Source organism: Hyperoodon ampullatus, assembly GCF_949752795.1.
Source record: "Hyperoodon ampullatus genome assembly, chromosome: 19".
Taxonomy (NCBI): domain Eukaryota; kingdom Metazoa; phylum Chordata; class Mammalia; order Artiodactyla; family Ziphiidae; genus Hyperoodon; species Hyperoodon ampullatus.
The window spans coordinates 49,500,357-49,518,534 of NC_136932.1; the positions used below are offsets into that span (position 1 = coordinate 49,500,357).

The window sequence follows — 18,178 nt, forward strand, 5'->3', positions numbered from 1 at the left end:
GCAAGAGAGGAAGAAGGCAATAAGAGAACCAAAAAATAGTCGAAAAATTAATAAAGTGGCATTAGTATGCCCTTACCTATCAACTTTTACTCTAGATGTAAATGGATTAAATTCTTCAATCAAAAGGCATAGCATGGCTGAAGGTATTAAAAAAACAAGACCCACCTGTATGCTAACTACAAGAGAGTCACTTCAGCTTTAAGGACACATATAGGCTCAGAGTGAAGGGATGAAAGAAGATATTCAGTGGAAATAAAAACCAAAAGAGAGCAGGGGTGTCTATACTTATATCAGACTAAGTGGAATTTATATAAAAAACTACAACAAGAGACAAAGGTCATTATATAATGACAAAGGGGTCAATTCATCAAGAAGATATAACAATTGTAAATATATACGCATCCAACAATGGAGCACCTAAATATATTCCATTCTCTAAGATGTTCTCTATCTCATTCTGGTCAGCCCATCAGAGGTGAGCTTAAATGGCATAGTTTTGACTGCTTGTTGAAAGGTTTTTCCTAAGTTGCACCTTGGCATTGGGTCTTTGGCCTGCTATAAGAAAAGATGCTATAGAGAAACTCTCTCTTGAATATACTTAAGGGATGCTACTGAGTACACTATACCATAACATTTTTCCCCTTCTGAGGACCAATGGGGGAAATTTCTCTCAGGTTTCAGGTCCAGGAAAACCTGAGCTTTTCTTGAGCAATGGCCTTGAGTTTATTTCATAGACACTGAGGTTTAAAAGTTATCAAATTCCATTTTCTCCTCTTGTTTCAGCTATTATGAAGCAAAAACCAAATTTGCTACCCACCTCCAGCAAGATGTTAAGGCTTACGAAACCCATACAACTAACCCCACTCCTGCCTTGGTGGGTTTTTATTTACTTGCTTCTTTATTTTAATGAGCTGTGAAGACTTAACTAAAGAATTCAAGGGGAAGGGTGAAGAAGGGGGCTCACAGTGCACATCGTACAACAAAACAAATCACAACTTCTCTATTAGGCATTTCTCTACTCTCTTGTCCCTCTCCCTGGAGCTAGTAAGTGGTGATTTTATTTTTATGCCTTTATTTTTCTTTTGCTCTGGCATCTTCATATACCATTTTGCCTTCTTCTATTGCATGCAATTTTGTAATCTGCTTCAAAACAAGGTTCTTATAATGAGCCATGCAATTTCATGAATCTTTGCCTAGACTAGTTATTAATTGTCCATTGGGTGCCTGGAATTGTTCTAGGTTTGGGGGCAACAATAGTGAATAAACTAGACAAGTTTCGTGTTAACAGCATGCGCATTGTACTTGCCATCTGGGAAACAGAAATGAACCAGGAAATAAATAAATAAATAATGTAACTTCACGGAGTGGCCAGCTTTGTAAAGGAAAGCGGAAAAGGTGATCTGATAGCAAAAGACTACGAAGAAGAAACATGAGGTAGGGTGGGAGATAAGGCCTTTCAAGGAGATCATATTTGAACTGAAGTCTAAATGTGGAGGTACCTGCCACTCAGAGATCTGGGATGAGTATTCTAGGCAGAGCAACCAGCTAGTGCAAAAAAGACCCTGAGGCAGTGATGAGCACGTTGGAAGAATGTTTGTGTCCACTTGGTAACCTCTAATCAGCTTTTACAACCCTTCTCACTACTATCTCCTTTCTCATTTAAGTAATCTCCATCACTCTCTGCATTATTCAAACACAAGGTCAACCACTCTATGGCTATGCTACTCTACCTGTGCAATCCACACTGAATTGTACATGTCTACTTGCAAGCATGCCTTCTCCACCAGATATGAGCGCCTGAGGTGTCCTTGGGTAGGAAGGAAGAAGTATCTTCCTTCTCTCCAGCACAGTCCTGGTACATAGAAAGCACATAGTTTTATTTTTCAAGATAAGCCTTTGCTAAGTTGACAAGGCAGGCAATGCTCACACTCGAGCCAAATCTACAGGTGCTGCTCTAAGGTACATTTCTCCCTTTTGCAGAGTCACAAGCTGCTTGTGCTCTGCTTATGACCTGAAGAGATGGACAGCAGAGAACCAGCTGCCTCAGGGTGCACTGGGCACACTGGGAGGAGGGAGCCCGCTGCTTCCTTCCTCTGAAGAGCTCCTTCTGGGAAAGGAATGACTCTTACAGCTGTACTGGATTTCCCTGCAAGATTTATGACCCAGTTGAAAGTTATGGGGCTTTTATTAATTATAATAAACACCAATTTCATTACACTTCAACTTCCAAAGAAATTACATCCTGTGGAAAGGAAATAAACTGTTAGATTTGTGCTAATGCCAGGCACACATTAACTGGCTAGGTACCGTGTTCATCATGGCTGCTCAGCTGGAAGGGGCATTTTGGAAGGGAGAGCCTAAGGGCCTATTTCCAGAACTTAAATCCATTTGGCCAAAAGCAATGGAAATGAGCTGTGCTTCCACACGTGGCTTGCAGGATCTCTTCCTTTACGAGGGTCTCTGTTGGGTAATGTACTTTGGGCCCTAAGCCCTGAGTTGTGACGTGTCTGTGTCTTACTTGCTGTGTGATCTTAAGTAGGATACTGCTCCTCTCTGAGGCTTGATAGCCTCATCTTGAAAATAAAGACTGGGGGGCTTCCCTGGTGGCGCAGTGGTTGAGAGTCCGCCTGCCGATGCAGGGGACACGGGTTCGTGTCCTGGTCCGGGAGGATCCCACATGCCGCGGAGCGGCTGGGCCCGTGAGCCATGGCTGCTGAGCCTGCGCGTCCGGAGCCTGTGCTCCGCAACGGGAGAGGCCACAACAGTGAGAGGCCCGCGTACCACAAAAAATAAAAAATAAAAATAAATAAAATAAAGACTGGACCTAGGTCAGGTATGGCAAGTAGAGTTTATCTCCTGTGGCAATTCCAGAGTATACAATATGGTCACCTAAAAAGCTATTTTGAGAAGGATTCTGAAATTTCATCCAGGATTTCTGGGAAAGGGCAGTATGATCAATTAACAATATCAGCCAGGGGCAAAATCCAGGAGGGTAGCCAGACATAGGCTGGCTATTCACTATTTTAGGGGATAGCTGATGATCTCAAAGTCCATCCTAGAATTCTATATTTTAATTTAAGCCTGTGAAGCCAGTTAGTAGCAGACCCAGGATAAAAATCTCAGGATTCTGGATTCTTAGTCTGGAATTCTTATCTACAAAATAGGTAAAATGGGTCAGACTTTATGGTGCTGTAAGGATTCGGTGATGCTACATATGATATGCATTTTGCAGCAGAAGACACTCAATAAATCTTTTTCCCATTCCAATCCTACCCTGAGCTCATAAAACCATGCCAACTGGTGGCCCTCTCCATTTGGTGTGGGTTTTGGAGAGCTTCCTCTTCCAAAGCCTCACCTTAGTCCATGTCACGTATGTGGGTTTTGTCAGCTACATCCCCCTTGGGCAAAACTTACAGCCCCATTTATTCCTTAAGGAATATTTTATTTTAAAGCTGCTTGATTTTAGGTTTTTATTGTTATGGACATTCCAACTCTTTTGCTACTTTTGTTTTTGCTGGGAAATGGAAAATATTTTGACACTTCTGGGATGATGGGGTTTGATGAGCCCCCTGAGGCGGTGGAGGATTCAGCAACTTTGTGCAATTGCTTCCTGCCAGATGTGAAATTAAGCTTCTGGGTACAAACCCAGAGTACATTTGGATAAAGGGTGGGAAAGTCTGCTGGGGCTCTGGAAGCAGAGAAGGGAGGGAGACCAAGAGAAGCCGTGTGTGTGTGTGTGTATGTGTATGCTCGCACGTGTGTGTGTATATGCACATGCATGCACACTGGACCTCATGATGTCCATTATTACATATTTCTGAGGACAGAACAGATACCAGCAGAGCGAGTTGTGCCCTCCTGTCTGCTCTCACCTCTCACCTGGTGCCACCATTAGGAGAGTCACACTGACATCACCTCGTGGTTAAGAGGCCACATTTGGGGCTTCCCTGGTGGCGTACTGGTTGAGAGTCTGCCTGCCGATGCAGGGGATACGGGTTCGTGCCCCGGTCCGGGAAGATCCCACATGCCACGGAGCGGCTGGGCCCGTGAGCCATGGCCGCTGAGCCTGCGCGTCCGGAGCCTGTGCTCCGCAACGGGAGAGGCCGCAACAATGAGAGGCCCGCATACCGCCAAAAAAAAAAAAAAATAATAATAAGAGGCCACATTTGGAGTTATTCAGACCTGAGTTTGAATCCACGCTTCAACACTCACTAGCTGTGTGAACTTGGGCAAGTCCCTTAATTTCAATCGTCCTCAGTTTCCTCATCTGTAACATGGGGTTAATCTTAGTGGAGTGAAAAATCAATTGATGTTTGCCACGTGAGTGGGTGAGAAGTGCTATATTCAAGACATCTTGGCTACTGACTTGGGGTCAGCTTAGTGCTAAGTCACTGCATGACAATGGACAAGACACTGGCCCTTGTTGGGCTTCAGTCTCCCTGGCAGTTCACAAGGGAGGGGGACTGGTAAACTCCCAGGCCCTTCCAGTTCTGACTGTTGGCCTGAGTGGTAAACACTGTCTGAACTCCTGGAACGCACAGAGCACTGTGATAACGCTTTCTGCTACCCATCCTGTAATTCTGTCCCATATCGGGAAAGGTCAGTCTCTGGTATTGGACTCCTGGGTTTTATATCCAAGCTCTGGGCTTTCTAAATGCATGGCTTTGAGCAAGAAGTTGAGATCCTCCACTCCTCTACTTGCCCAAATGAGTAAGTGGGGTTAGGGGCAATGTTATGGCAAAGGACTGAATGTTTCCTCCAAGCCATGTGCTTACCCCTTGCCTGGCCACCGGTAAGTACTGAAGCAGTGGGCACCACTTGCAGGAAAGACCCCCGTTCATGGGAGACTGGGCTTCTTTTTAAAAAAGGATGGAGCCAAAACTGGCCCTTAGGAGGCTGCCTAGTTTAGTTAGGGCCAACAGGCAAAGAGTTCTTTAAATGCCTTCATAATTCAGGCATGGTTGAAACCTGGATATCTTCCTAGGCTGAGTTTGTTCTGGTGGGGAATCTTCTCTGATTACCCTCCATGATGCTGTGGACCAGCGTCTATCCCACATGCCCTGAAATATTGGTATTCTTTTAAAATCATGTCATAAGAGGCAGAAGAGTGGTAAGGCAAGAACATGGATTTTAGACCCCGAAAAACCTGAATTCAAAATCTGAATCCACCTCTTGCTAGGTCCATGACTTTGCAGCAAAGACACTTAACTTCTCTGAGCCTCAGTTTCTTCATCTGTAAAAGGGAGACAATGGTAGCTGCCCTGGCAGGGTCATTATGAGGATTGAACGAAATAAAAAATGCAAAGTACTTAGCCTATAGGAGGTATTCAATGAGGAACAATATTTTTCAAATGTGAATGTGTTGCTGTATTTATATAGTTATCTTACCTACCTCTAATTGCCTCTAGGCAAGGGGGCTATTGGTTTGTACTCTTTCTGATCTCTCTTTCTGCCTGAGGGTAGAGGGTAGAGGGCAAAGGAATGGGTGAGCAGGAGCTCTACTTAACCTGTCTTTGGGCCAAGACTGTGCTTCTCTCCTTGGCCCAAAGGTTTCTTCCCCTAGGATGGCATCTTGCAAGCCAGTGCAGAAATGGAACTCATTTCTGCAATATTCCTCCTATTTTCCATCACCAGCTTTATTTTCCCCACCTGTTCAACCCACTTTATCAGATGTTTTCTTTGGGGGAATCTTCCCTCCCTGCCAGGCCAAGTTAAGTTCTGATTCTGCATATGCAGAAAGTCGAGTGACTCTGGCACAGCCAGGGGATGGATCTTCATCATTACTCCTCAGCTGTGCAGTGGACACAAAATACTGACAGGAGGAGGATGGGCAGGGTCTACACACTTGGCCCACAGGGGCTCAGAGCTCCCAGAGGATGCATTAGCCCAATGGCCCGGTTCCTGTCAGGGGCTCTCTGTGACTTGGTGGGTACTGTAAGTTCCTCTCTGGCTTCAGAAGTGGCTCCAACCTCACTGCGACAGAATCTCGGCTCTCTGGGCATCTCCCCAATCTGAATTCTCTCTAGGCTAATGGGTACTATTTATGATATGGGAAACAGTTTACCTCCTAGATTACAATCCACACTGTCACTTGTGACCCTGGTCTACTAGATCTCAGCATAGGAGTCAATGCTCGTGTTGTTTTCCGAGGGGCTGGCGCCCCCTGGGGTTGTACGTGGTGGCCCTGGCCCTCCATACTGTTCACCCTGTGCTGCTCTGTGCAAGCTCCCAGAGCAATGCACACCGCCCTCTTGTTAAAGGGTGATTGGAGGACATCTAATCCTGAAATGAATCAGATGCTAATAAAGGGTGGCTCTTTTGTCCTACTGAATTGGGATCTTGGGATGGATGGGTGGAGGCTCCGGGATTATGAAGTTTGACTGAAGCTCCCCAGATGATGCGATGATGATGTGATTGGGCAGGCCCATTGGAGAGCCAGTGTCATACCATGTTAAAGGGATATTATCACTTAGTGGGTTATCTGCACGTGTGGCCAGGAGAAGGACATTGAAAAGGAGGAACTTTGGAGAGAAACATGAGCTGCTATTCTGAGTATTGAGTGTCAAGATGAGACACACTCAGAGACGATTTCCTCCTTCCAATGGCATTGATCTTCTGTGCGGCATCTATCAAATGCCCTTTTGTTGCTCCAGGGAAAAAGGTGATTTTGCCCAAGAGCCTCTCCCTCTCTCCCTACCTCCCTTTTCACATTAAACTTCATATTGTGGCAACTCATCCCACCATACTTTGTGCTGCTCAAGGACAAAGAGCATCTCTTAATCAGCTTTGTGCTACCATGACATACATAGTACAGCATCTGCTCCATGGTGGTATTTAACAAATGGGTTTGAATTGAATAAAACATGTCTTTATCCAGCTCTTTTAATTGGCTTAAACTGGAAATCAAGTTTGAAGCGACTTACAACACACAGAAGTCATGGCTATAAAGTAGGAAAACTGCTTTTGCAATAAATGCACCCATAACGTGTTAAAGCATGTTGCATTTCAAAACTACCTCCTTGGAAAGCTACACGCTGTGTTCAACAATATTGCTTTCACTGAAATGCATCTGAAATTCTAGTTTCATGGCTATTGTCTGGTAGCTGAAGGGCTGGGCTGGGGTCTGACTGGGCTGGAGCCTATGGATGGGGGAGCCCACCAGTGGCTAGAACCTAGCCCCGTAAATGCAATTGTGGGAAGGCTTCTGGGAGGAAAGGGGTCTGTTGAGTGGACAATCATGGTGACCAGGAAAACAAGTCTGAGAGTGAGGATGGGCAGTGGAAGTGTACTGACACCAGGGATGCCATGGTAGAAACTGACAACGGATGGTGAATGTAGGTTATCGGGACAGATACGGTCACGTAGACTAGTTATCCTCAAGCTGGAGGAGTCGGTGACAGCAAAATGCTCTGAGTTCATGAGATGGTGACATATTTTCCCTGCAACTGTATGACCTACCAGGAAGCAAAGGGATTTCAAGTAGGATGACATTTCCTTTTATTCCCAGGTGGGGTGCCCTGCCCACATTTCTTTATTTTTTTAACTTTTTATTTGAAATATTTTTAGGCTTACAGAGAAGCTACAAAACTAGTATAGTGTTCATCTATACCCTTCACCCAGCTTCCCCCGATGTTAAAAACATACAGAACCACAGTACGATGATCAAAACCAGGAAATTAACATTGGTACAGTACTATTCCCTAAATGCTAGACATCATTTGAGTTTTATCAGTTTTTCCCTAGCATCCTCTTTCTGCCTCGGGAGCCAATTAAGATCCAATTTTACATTTAGTTGTCATATCTCTTTAGTTTCTTCCAATCTGTAACCACCCCTCATTCTTTCATGATCTCGGAAATTGTGATGAGTATTGGACAGTTATTTTGGAGAATGTCTCTCAATTTTTGTCTCCATTCTAAATGGAGAAAATACATAACCGTTGACAGGTTACAGGGCATACAAAAATACTAGTTTCCATTTTTATAGTCACATCTTACTTTGATTGACTCAACTTACCCCCTTTCTCCAATGACTTTTGTCTGTTTCCCAAATTTATATTCATTCCCCAAAGATGAAGATTCTCAAGTTTGAAGGCACAACAGAAGGCTGATTCCAAGCGCTAAAAAAACTTCCCAAACAGAAGACACAGAAAAGTTTTCAGCTGAGGCAGCACCATCCAAGCATTTACCTCTGCATCTTAGCTCAGCCACATAATGGGGCGAGATGGCTGCCAGCTGTCAGCACCAAGGTAGGAGTAATGAAGCTGAAATTAGGGGTGGACCCCCAGAGCGAGCATCAGGAACATGTGAGAACCAAGTTAGTGTGGCCGAAGCCAGAGGATGGCCAGACTCTGACATGGACAAAGCAGAAGGGGAGGCACTACATCTGAGCAATGCACGTGGGAAAATCAGAGCCAACAGGAAGGAGCCAAAAGTAAGTAGGATGAGGCTGGAGGTGTGATTCTGTGCATTACCTCTGGAGAAAGTCTAAGTCTCTGCTCTACAAGAGGGCCTGGGAGACCCAGCATCAGATACATAGGATGGCTGTCTTATTTATTTATTTATTGCTTGCTGCGCGCGGGCTTTCTCTAGTTGCATCGAGCGGGGCCTACTCTTTGTTGCAGTGTGCCGGCTTCTCATTGCGGAGCACGGGCTCTAGGCACACCGGCTTCAGTAGTTGTGGCTCGCAGGCTCTAGAGCGCAGGCTCAGTAGTTGTGGCACACAGGTTTAGTTGCTCTGCGGCATGTGGGATCTTCCCAGACCAGGGATAGAACCCGTGTCCCCTGCATTGGCAGGCGAATTCTTAACCACTGCACCACCAGGGAAGTCCCTGACTGTCTCACTTAAATTTCAAACCCTGAAACTTGTGCTCAAACTTCAATCATAATGATATTCTATAACATGCACTTCATATACAGATATCTTCATGCTATTATATAAGGTTGTACCTTCCCGCTTCCCTACTCCCAGAACTTAAGATGTTTCATACAACTGTGCAGGTGTAAACCTCAAATTTCAGCGTCGTCTACAAGAATTGAACCTTTTAGAATTGTGCAGTGTACAACCTGTACACAAGGCATTGTTCACAGGTGACTGAATGAGTAAATGGTGTAATCCTTTACGGCGGAGGGGAGAGTACCCTACCTTAATTTCTGGGAGTCTAATCACTGATCACATGACCGTGGAAACTCCTTTTCCCCCAGGGTATTATGCATTTTAAAAAGTTAAGGAAGGTAACACATGGTACTCAGCACATAGTACACATTAGCAAAGCTAGTTTCTTTCCTCTGCACACCACCCTAACCACACAGTAATAATATCCACGTGCATTCTTCAAGCACAGGAGGGGAACGGAGCCAGTGTGTGCTCACCAACCAGTCAAGCCTGGGGAGGAAGGCAGACATGACCATCCCCCAAATGGCAACCTAAATATTAACTGTATTATTTTGACTTATGACAGGTAAAAAAAAAATCCCTGTTAGGTTATTCATCAGCCTAGTGAAAAGTACTTAACCTCAGAACAGCAATGCTTCGTCAATTTCCATACAATTTCCTTACCAAAGCACAATAAAGATTCACTAATAGACAGTTTTATCCATACCCAGTGAGGTGTAAGGCAGCCCATAAGATATTGGAGAAGGTTGTGGAGGGAGGAATCTAGGGGGTGAGCTGCCCCTGGAGCCCTTTAACTGTCTTGTGGGCTGTGCTGTAAGCCACTCCCATGCAGAAGGCTGCAAATTTCCCCCTGTGAGCACCACATCTCCCCCTTTAACCAGGCTGGGCTACAGACCACAGGAGGTGATACAAAGCAAGCTGGAGAGACAGGGAGATGGGCTCACGGCCTCCTGGTTCCTGGTCCCAAGCGCTGGCTCTTTACATTTAGGTGCCTCCCTCATGCATCAGGCTTCAACAAACCCAGAAAGAATCCAGCTGAGAGTGACAGCCCTTCGCAGGGGTGCCACCAGGACCAAGCCCTCTCTTTTGCTCCTCTGATCTGCTTCCCCTTTTCCTCTTCTCTCTGGATGCCAGAGTTCCTGGTTTTGTACTTCAGTCTCTGCATCTTTTAGGGGCAGAAGCGAGGCTCTCGTTTTCACAGTAAATGCCTCCCTCTGGCTCACTCACGCCTCTTCCTAACCTCACTCCCTCCTAACCTGGCACACTTCTGGGACTGTGGCAGCAGTGGTAGCCACAGAAGACTCTGGAAAAGAGACATCCCTTCAGCAGCCTCATCACTGTGGCTATTTCTCCTGACCCTGACCTCCCACCTTGGGGAGGGAAGATGCCATACAGAGACAAGGTGTCTGGGCTTTTACCTGGCTCTTTCCCAAAGGCAATGGGCCAGTCCCCAGACAGGTGAATTCTCCGATATGGGTCTCAGCTTCTTTCTTTCATTTCCCCCCTCTTCCTCCCTTCTTTGATTAGTAGCACCCACCATGCACCTGGAATCAAGCTCAGCACTGGGGATCAAAAGATGACTAAGACACAGTTCCCACAAACCCCCATTTTAGCTGGGAAGACAGGTCTGAAAATGAAGACTTAGCAAACTGTGTGATAAGCTCTACGAAATGAGAGGTCTAAACAGGCTCATCCCCAGAGTCCCGCGAAATTCCAGAATTCTAATGAGGCAGCATTTTGACGGTGTAACAAATGTCGTGATATTGGTAAACAGAGGTGTAGTGATATTGACCTGGTTTACGGGACTGTGCGAAATTGCCTTGGAAGCTTTGCTCCCATCAGCAGTACTGCATTTCCAATCAGTAGTAGGATGTTTGCCTCATGGTTATAATAGGTTCCATCAATCGTTTAATGATAATGATACTGTGACTATGCTCTCACTCCAGTGACGGGTACAGGAGATGTGCTCACTCAGCAACTGTTCTGACTTCCCTTCTATGTGTCCTTCGGTACTGCAGAAACCATGAAAGTTAAACATGACATTTCCCAGACTCTTTTGTGCCTAGGGATCTGACTGTGATCCAGGTTCTCTCACTCAGATGCACTTGTGCAAGACCTAAGTTGGAATCTGAGTTTTGGGGGGAGAGGCAGGAAAGATCTACTGCAGCAGGAGGTCTGATTCTGAGGACTGGGAATCGTTGCTGAGAGCTTATCCTATCCCTTCAGCCCTACCAATTATTGTGTAAGCCACCTAAGACCTCGTAATAAATCCCCTCCCCCTCAATTACCCAGAGTTGTTTCTGTTGAGTGCAACTAAGCCTTAACCCACACAGCACCTGAAAAGAAAATAAATCCAGCATAACAGCATGGAATCCAGTTGACACTAACGTAAACTTGGCGCCTCCTGAAATGTGCACCTTCCCATTTACCCAATGCCAGAGGCTCCTAATTCTGAAGTTGTCTCTATTCTAAAGCAGGTATCAAAATTCCAAAGTGGAAAGTCCACTTCAGCAATGTAGTGGGCAGGGATGATGCGCCGGTATCCTGACTTCATGGCTCTGTGTCCAGCAGGTGTGGCTGGGCCCAGACGGGAACATCCGTGCTGGGCTGGGGCAGGTACCAGCATCGTCCAGCCCCAGTCTAGGGATTAAGCAGGGCTTCAACAGTCAACACACCCTCTGGGCTTTCTATCTATGGCTAACAGGTTCGCAACCACTGGACAGAATTCCCTAGGAGCCCATGTTTTGGGAAAAAAATTAAGACCCTAATTCTTCAAGGAGCAGAATATAAGTGAAGAAATTCAGCCAGAACTGTTAAGATGCTGCATTTTCCCCGAATTCATTAATTTCCAGCAGTTTAATGTCAAATCCATATGAAGAAACAAACATCACAGCAAGTATCCTGCTGCATTCTACACAGGATGTTTGCCCATGTACAGCAGGCTGCCCTGCTTGCATTGTCTCCACCACAAGTCCAGGAATCTTTTCTATTTCAAAAATAACAAATAGGAAAAGAGAAAATTATATCCTCAACAGAGCAGCATCCCTTTCCTTGGCCCATCTCCCGAGAGACCTTTGACTTTGCAAGAATATTTTAGCTTCAACCTTTCTCCTCAGTGTCGTGAACACGGCAGCAATTTATTCCTTTCCAGCAGCCATAAAAATTATCCCCCTTATTTCTCAAAATCACAGCAAATGAGCACCTTGGACCATCTTTTTCTCAGGCCCTGTCTTCCTCTCTCATGGCTGCAGACACATGAACAATTTATGATGGTCCATGGCGGGCTCTCCTTTCTTGCATGCTCATAGAAAATTCCAACTAGCCATCTCCATACTAATCTATCCCTATACTTGTCTCGAGTCTGTAGAAAAAATTTTAAAGTAGCATTTTCCAAAATGGGTTTCATAGCTCACCAGGTCTACGAAATGTTATTAAGTATCCCCCAAACAAAGTATTTTGTAGTAAAATAAATTTGGGAAGCGCTATTTGCTTTAGATTTCAGAACACATGTTTGCATATTGAAGGGTCTGATAAATCCTATGGTAAAGAAAACTATGCAAATTTCAAATTTGGTTTGCCCAGATTTCCCCAGTTTATTTAAACCTGCAAGAGGTTTATAGTTGTTTCCCAGCTATTAAAATTCTATGCCACAGTGTTCTATGGGTACCAGATTGGGTAAATGATGGCATTTGGGAATAGAGTTGAATTTTATAACTGGGGGTTGAACATGAGGTGAGATTCCAACTTCCAAAACACCTGCTGCTGATGGGTGAGACTCAGCCAAGGGGCTGGACCCTGAGCTCAGGAGGGGGGCTCGAGCTAGGTAGGTTTCTCCTGCTCAGGGTTGGTCCCGAGAAAGAAGCACAGGGCTGAATCTGCGGCTAGAGTTCCAATAATTAGGGCTATGATGATGGGGAAGGCTGCAGAGCTTGCTACTCAAGTGTGCTCCCAGATCAGCATCGCTAGAAGTACAGAGTCTCAGGCCTTACCCCGGACCTACCAAAGCAGGATCTGCAATTTAACAAGATCCCCAAGTGATCTGTATGCACATTACAATTTGAGAAGCACTGGTGTCAAGCTGTGGTTTTCCATCCTGCCTGCGCTTTAGAATCATCTGGGGAGCTTTAAAATATAGATCCCTGGGATCCATCCCCAGAGACTCTGATTCAAATGTTCTGAGGTACAGCTAGGTCATCAGTATTTTCTAAGCCTCCTGACCATGCAGCCTGAGTTGAGAACTGCTGTTCTAACCCGGAGAAGTAACAGGAGTAAGTTTAGGAGTCCTAGGAAGCACCATAAGGACCACCACATTCGGCCTTTCCCGCATGCCGTCTCGTTGGGATGGGTGAGTGGTGCTTTTGGGACCTGTGGCGTGGTTCCCTGTGATGAATTAGCACCACCTGAAGAACATTCCAGAGCCTTCCGGAAGGCCTCGGCACAGATGCTGTCAGATGCAAAAGCCGCACTACCCTTCCAGGCTCACTTCCCGTGGTGCGTTCTTCCCAAAGCATTCTAGGGGCTGTGCCATTGCATCTTCTCTGGGTCACGGCACTTCATCAGAACAATGTCCCTGCAGGCAGAAACGCACATGAAGTAGAAGGCAAGTAGCCATCTCTACAGAATGTTCTTCCCCTCTGAGCTGGCTGCAGACATCTTGAGTTCTTCAACTGGTCAGAGAATCTTGGGTTGGATAGAGAACTTCAGAAAGAGGAATCACCCCAAATGTGCACAGGCTTAGAGTCCCATCACTGGACACAGATGTTTCTTATGGGGAGAAAAACAGTTACATATATTAAGCACTAATACCACGTACCAGGCAATTTGCTTGAGCTATCTACTTAAAGAGAGTGTTTTTCACCAGGATGTAACTATTAGCGCTCCTCTCTTTGAGAGGGGAAACCAAGAATTCTGGAAGGTAAATGTTTTCCTAACAATTAAGTGGTACAGCTTGGGACTGGAACTCATTCGGGGCTGGCTCTAAAGGTCCTGCTCTTTCTACTGCACCGCTGACCAGGGCATTCAGAAAACACTGTTCCTAACAGACACTCAGACCAGCCCTGGTTCAGACCCAAGGCAGCCATGACTGATTCCACATTGCACTGGAAGTTCTGATATTGGACACGTAGAAAATTCTCATTCATCAGAGGCTAGAGTTACCCATCCACCCGTGCGATGTTCTCTCCTGCATCACAGCTCATCCTGTGCCCCTGGCTTCAGAGACGTGTGCTGACACAGATAAGGAGGGTTCAGTGCATGTACTTCAGCAGAGTGATGTGGGAGGATAGATAATATGTAAAGTAGGGCACTGGAGAGGGTGGCATTCGTATGTGGGGTTTGAGATTGTAAATACAGGATTCAGTCAACCATCCATCACCTGTGATGGAAAATGGGAGAAAGGTGGTTGTCAGTGACATGTCCTGGAGCCAGTCCCCACCCTGCTGGGGCAGGGAAAGAAGCTGGTCTGCCATCAGACAAAGGGGGAAATGATCCAGGACAGGTCTGAGATGGTGGACATGGGCTGATGCTCTTAAAAGAGGCTGACACTTGGCTGACATCTGCTCCCTTGTCAGGTGCCTGGGATGCCTTCCCAACCAGGAGACCTGTGGTACCCTGCAAAGTTCACCCAGTAAACTTGGGTCCTCCCATCCATGCTGATCAAATACTTCCCCTTAACATTCTGGGCAACCTAGTGGAGGTATTGCCATGATGGAAATGCATCTGTTCTGAGGCTGAATATGTGTCCTTCTCCATTTGTGTGAAACCTGTTAGTATTTAAATAGGTTCAAGGTGGAGACACAAAAGCTGCCCTCTCACTGCATGTTCTATAAATACCTGGGAGTACATTAGATCATGCTGTTGGCAAAACAGTACACTGCCCAACCCCTCCTGAGACTACTGGTTTCATTCACCCTCTCCCGTGGGACTGTTGGAATGGAAGTGTCTCACAGGACACTCTATATTTCTCTAGAATTTTGCATCATTTAGATGAAAACAAATCTGTAATCAGCTCTGTGGCCTTGGCTTCAAGGCTTGTTCGTATCTTAATGGGGAGGCTGCTGGGGACAGGAAGGTCATTTGGTACTGAATGGGGCTGTGGATAGAGTGACTGCCTGGCCAGCAGGCCCTGCCTTCTAAATTGCAGAGTCCATGAGATATGCCTAAGTTGGGGGACCACTGGCCTGATGGATGTTCAGGGTGTCTGATCTCTGGGGTAGGGTCTCTCCAATCAGATGGAAGATGCTCTCTTGCTTTTAGGTTCTATCTAGGACGTCATCAGCTCCTACCAAGAGTTGGGTACGTGGAGCTAAGATTTGATCTTTGGGAGAGGGGCTGCCTTAGATGAGGCAGGGAATCAGGTTCTCGACCCAACAGGCTAGGAATCAGGGCAATGGGAATGGAGGGCAAGTCAGGAACCCCAGAAGCCGAGGCCACAGAAAGGCTGACGTGATGAGGTCTAAGGCTCAGCGGGCCCAGGGATACTGGGACTGACTGCAGCCCCTCCTCCTGATGGGAGTGGGGCTTCTTAGGCTCTGGTTTCCTTTGACACAGGGACTGGGCAGGATTAGCCCCTGCAGCTAAGCAGAGCTGGGGAAGGCAGGGGCTGGCAGCTTCACTTGCCAGTTGCCTTCAAGGAGCCCCTCGCTCCTCCCATCTGATCATCTTGGCCTGCCTCTCCGTGGTCTCTGAACATCACCACTTTTGTCCCACTTTGCTTCCCACTGTGACCTGTCACTCATTCTTTCCCTCGGCCCCTCTAGCCATCCCTGTCTCCTGTGAGCACGCCAGGCCCATCCCAGCACGGCTCAAAGTCCTCATTCGTATTGTTTCTTTGTCTTGAATTGTTTTCTTTCTCCTGGATGCCTCCCCAGGTTGTATATCTCCAAGGCACCATGGAGAGCTGCCTTTTCCCTAAACCCTCGGCCACCTGCTGCAGCCGACTGGCCACTTCCTCGTACCCCTGAACGACCATGGTATCTTCAAAGTGTGCCCTAAGATTTAGAGTTTAATTCCACACTGTCTTTCATTTCATCATAGGGTCCTGTTTAATGTTAGCCTTCTCATTTGGTTCAACTCAGCAAGCATGTATTGATCATCAACAATCAACCCGACACATTGGAGACTTGAGTATAAGACGGAGTCCTTGCAAACATGAAAATACCATCTACTTAGTGCAGGACACTGTGTTGACACCCTATGTACGCATTGGCCTTGTCCCTCACAATGAATTTTAAGCATCTTTTGTAGTAGATTCTGCTAGCAAGCACTGAACACTGAGCTGTCATAGGCTCTACTGAGGAATTTTCCATCATCCGGTTGACTCGTTACAGTGGCCCAGCGTGCAGAGCTGTCTTCATCACCCTCTGCCCTGACACCTCTTCTTAGAAAGTCTGCCCACACTCCCTTCTCACAGCTGCTGACTTCATGGCCACATTGACTGGATAGTAGGCTACACGGTTTGTCCAATGCCCTGACCAAACCTGGGCCAACCAGATTCCTCTTTCTTTGTTATTTGTAATTTGGACTCAAAAATTTCAGTGACTGTTGGACTTGTGATGACATAGACCCAGAGGCCCAGGGTACCATGTTGGAGTATCTATTTTCTGCTGTGTATAAAGAGAAGGAGAGAGAGAGAGACAGAGACAAAGAAAGAGAGATATGAATTAAGCAAATACATGGAGAAAAGCAGGGAGAGAGAGAGAGAGATGGAGAGAGAGAGAGCAAGAGAGAAATGGAGAGATTGAGAAAGACTAGCAAACTCCATTCCTAATAGTGTCTCAGTTCCTAATTCCAAACCCCGTGAGACTGGCAGTACTTCCTTCCCTGTGTTCCTTGAGACACATACCACTGTATCCTTACAACAGTTTTTGACTTAATGAAGCTGACTTAAATGGGTTATTACTACTTGCAACCACACATTCTGGCTAAGATGCACTATGAGAAATGTTATTATTCCATTTCACAGATTAAATAACTGAGTCTCAGACAATCCCATTGTCTTCAGTCAATGGTTGGAACGGGACATTCAAAGCAGGCCTTTGGATTCTAATATACTGTCCTATGTCCAAAACCTAACCCAGAGTTAAACACCTAGTAGGATCTCAATTAATACTTATTAATGTATTGGGTGGTGAAATTCTCGAGTGAAATGGTCTTGGTCATTCTAGCCCTAGCCCTCTATTCCTTCCATACTTCTCCCCAGTGCTTACCCAATGTTCCCTATCTGTCCCCTTAGTTATTTTCTCAGTTCAGGATCAGCTTTGAGTCACACAAAGAGCACACAGATCAGCTGCTGAATGGGGTGCCTGGAGATCACGTCCCCATTTGACAGTGCCATTGGGGGTTGCCAATCGTTTGTCTCCAACAATTTTCCCCCTTACATAATTGGATAATTGGGAGAGGCAGCTAAAGGCAGATGTATCCCCACACCTCAGAAAACATTAATCAAGAGAACAGCAGTGCTGTCTGCACTCTCAGCAGTTTATTACAATTTCTGTAACAAGAGGAGCTGTGGGCATGTAAAGCATTATCTTCTCTCGTCGTTTCTAACAAAATATCCCAGAACAGCAGGCCCACAAGGACAAGGTAAGGCCATTCTCCATTCTAAATAGCATATACTTTTCTGAAAATAAAAGAAGCAATTTAAGCATTTTGGCTTCCTAGAGTGAGTTGGCAGGCGTACTCCTCATCTCGCAGATGCCTTCGGGTGAAGGTGTTTTAATAAGAAAGAGGGAAGAAGACAGCAGAATTCGCCAGAGGCCAGGAGGAACCACAGAGCATGGGGCGTGGAGCCCACAGACTGGAAAGAGGTGGGGGAGGGGGGAGGTGCGGGTGTATGAGCTTGGGGAGAGATGGCTTGCTTCTGCTCAGACACACATGCCACGTCACCCAAAGCCCCAGCAGAGTCCCATTACTGACAGCCAACCAACAGGTGAAGAATTTAATTCTATTTTGTTTCACTTCTTCATTTACCACAGTAAATAAGAGCATGTAGAAGTGATTATTATATAATTTGGGGGGGAATGCATTTCCCAAATTAGTATACCTTTTGAGAGCCTACACCCTAATAAGGACATGGGCCAAGGGAGGCTGCATTTCTTTGAAATGATGGATAGATTTCTTTCATCCATTGAAGAATCAACCCGATGTAGCAGTTCTGGAGCCAGGCTGCTTGGGATTGAAGCTTAGTTCCCCCCACGTGCCAATCATGTGACCCTGAGCAAATTATGTGATCTCTCTGGGTCTCCGTTTCTTCATCAGTAATCTAGGGGTGACAGGGGCATCAGC

At 46.0% G+C, this 18,178-nt stretch overlaps 1 protein-coding gene across 1 annotated transcript in view; it reads right to left on the reverse strand.

The window, feature by feature from the left end:
• ASIC2 (acid sensing ion channel subunit 2) overlaps nucleotides 1-18,178 on the reverse strand; it is a gene marked incomplete at both ends in the record, with an annotated part of 990,230 nt that overhangs the window by 764,624 nt on the left and 207,428 nt on the right. The window lies entirely within an intron of this gene.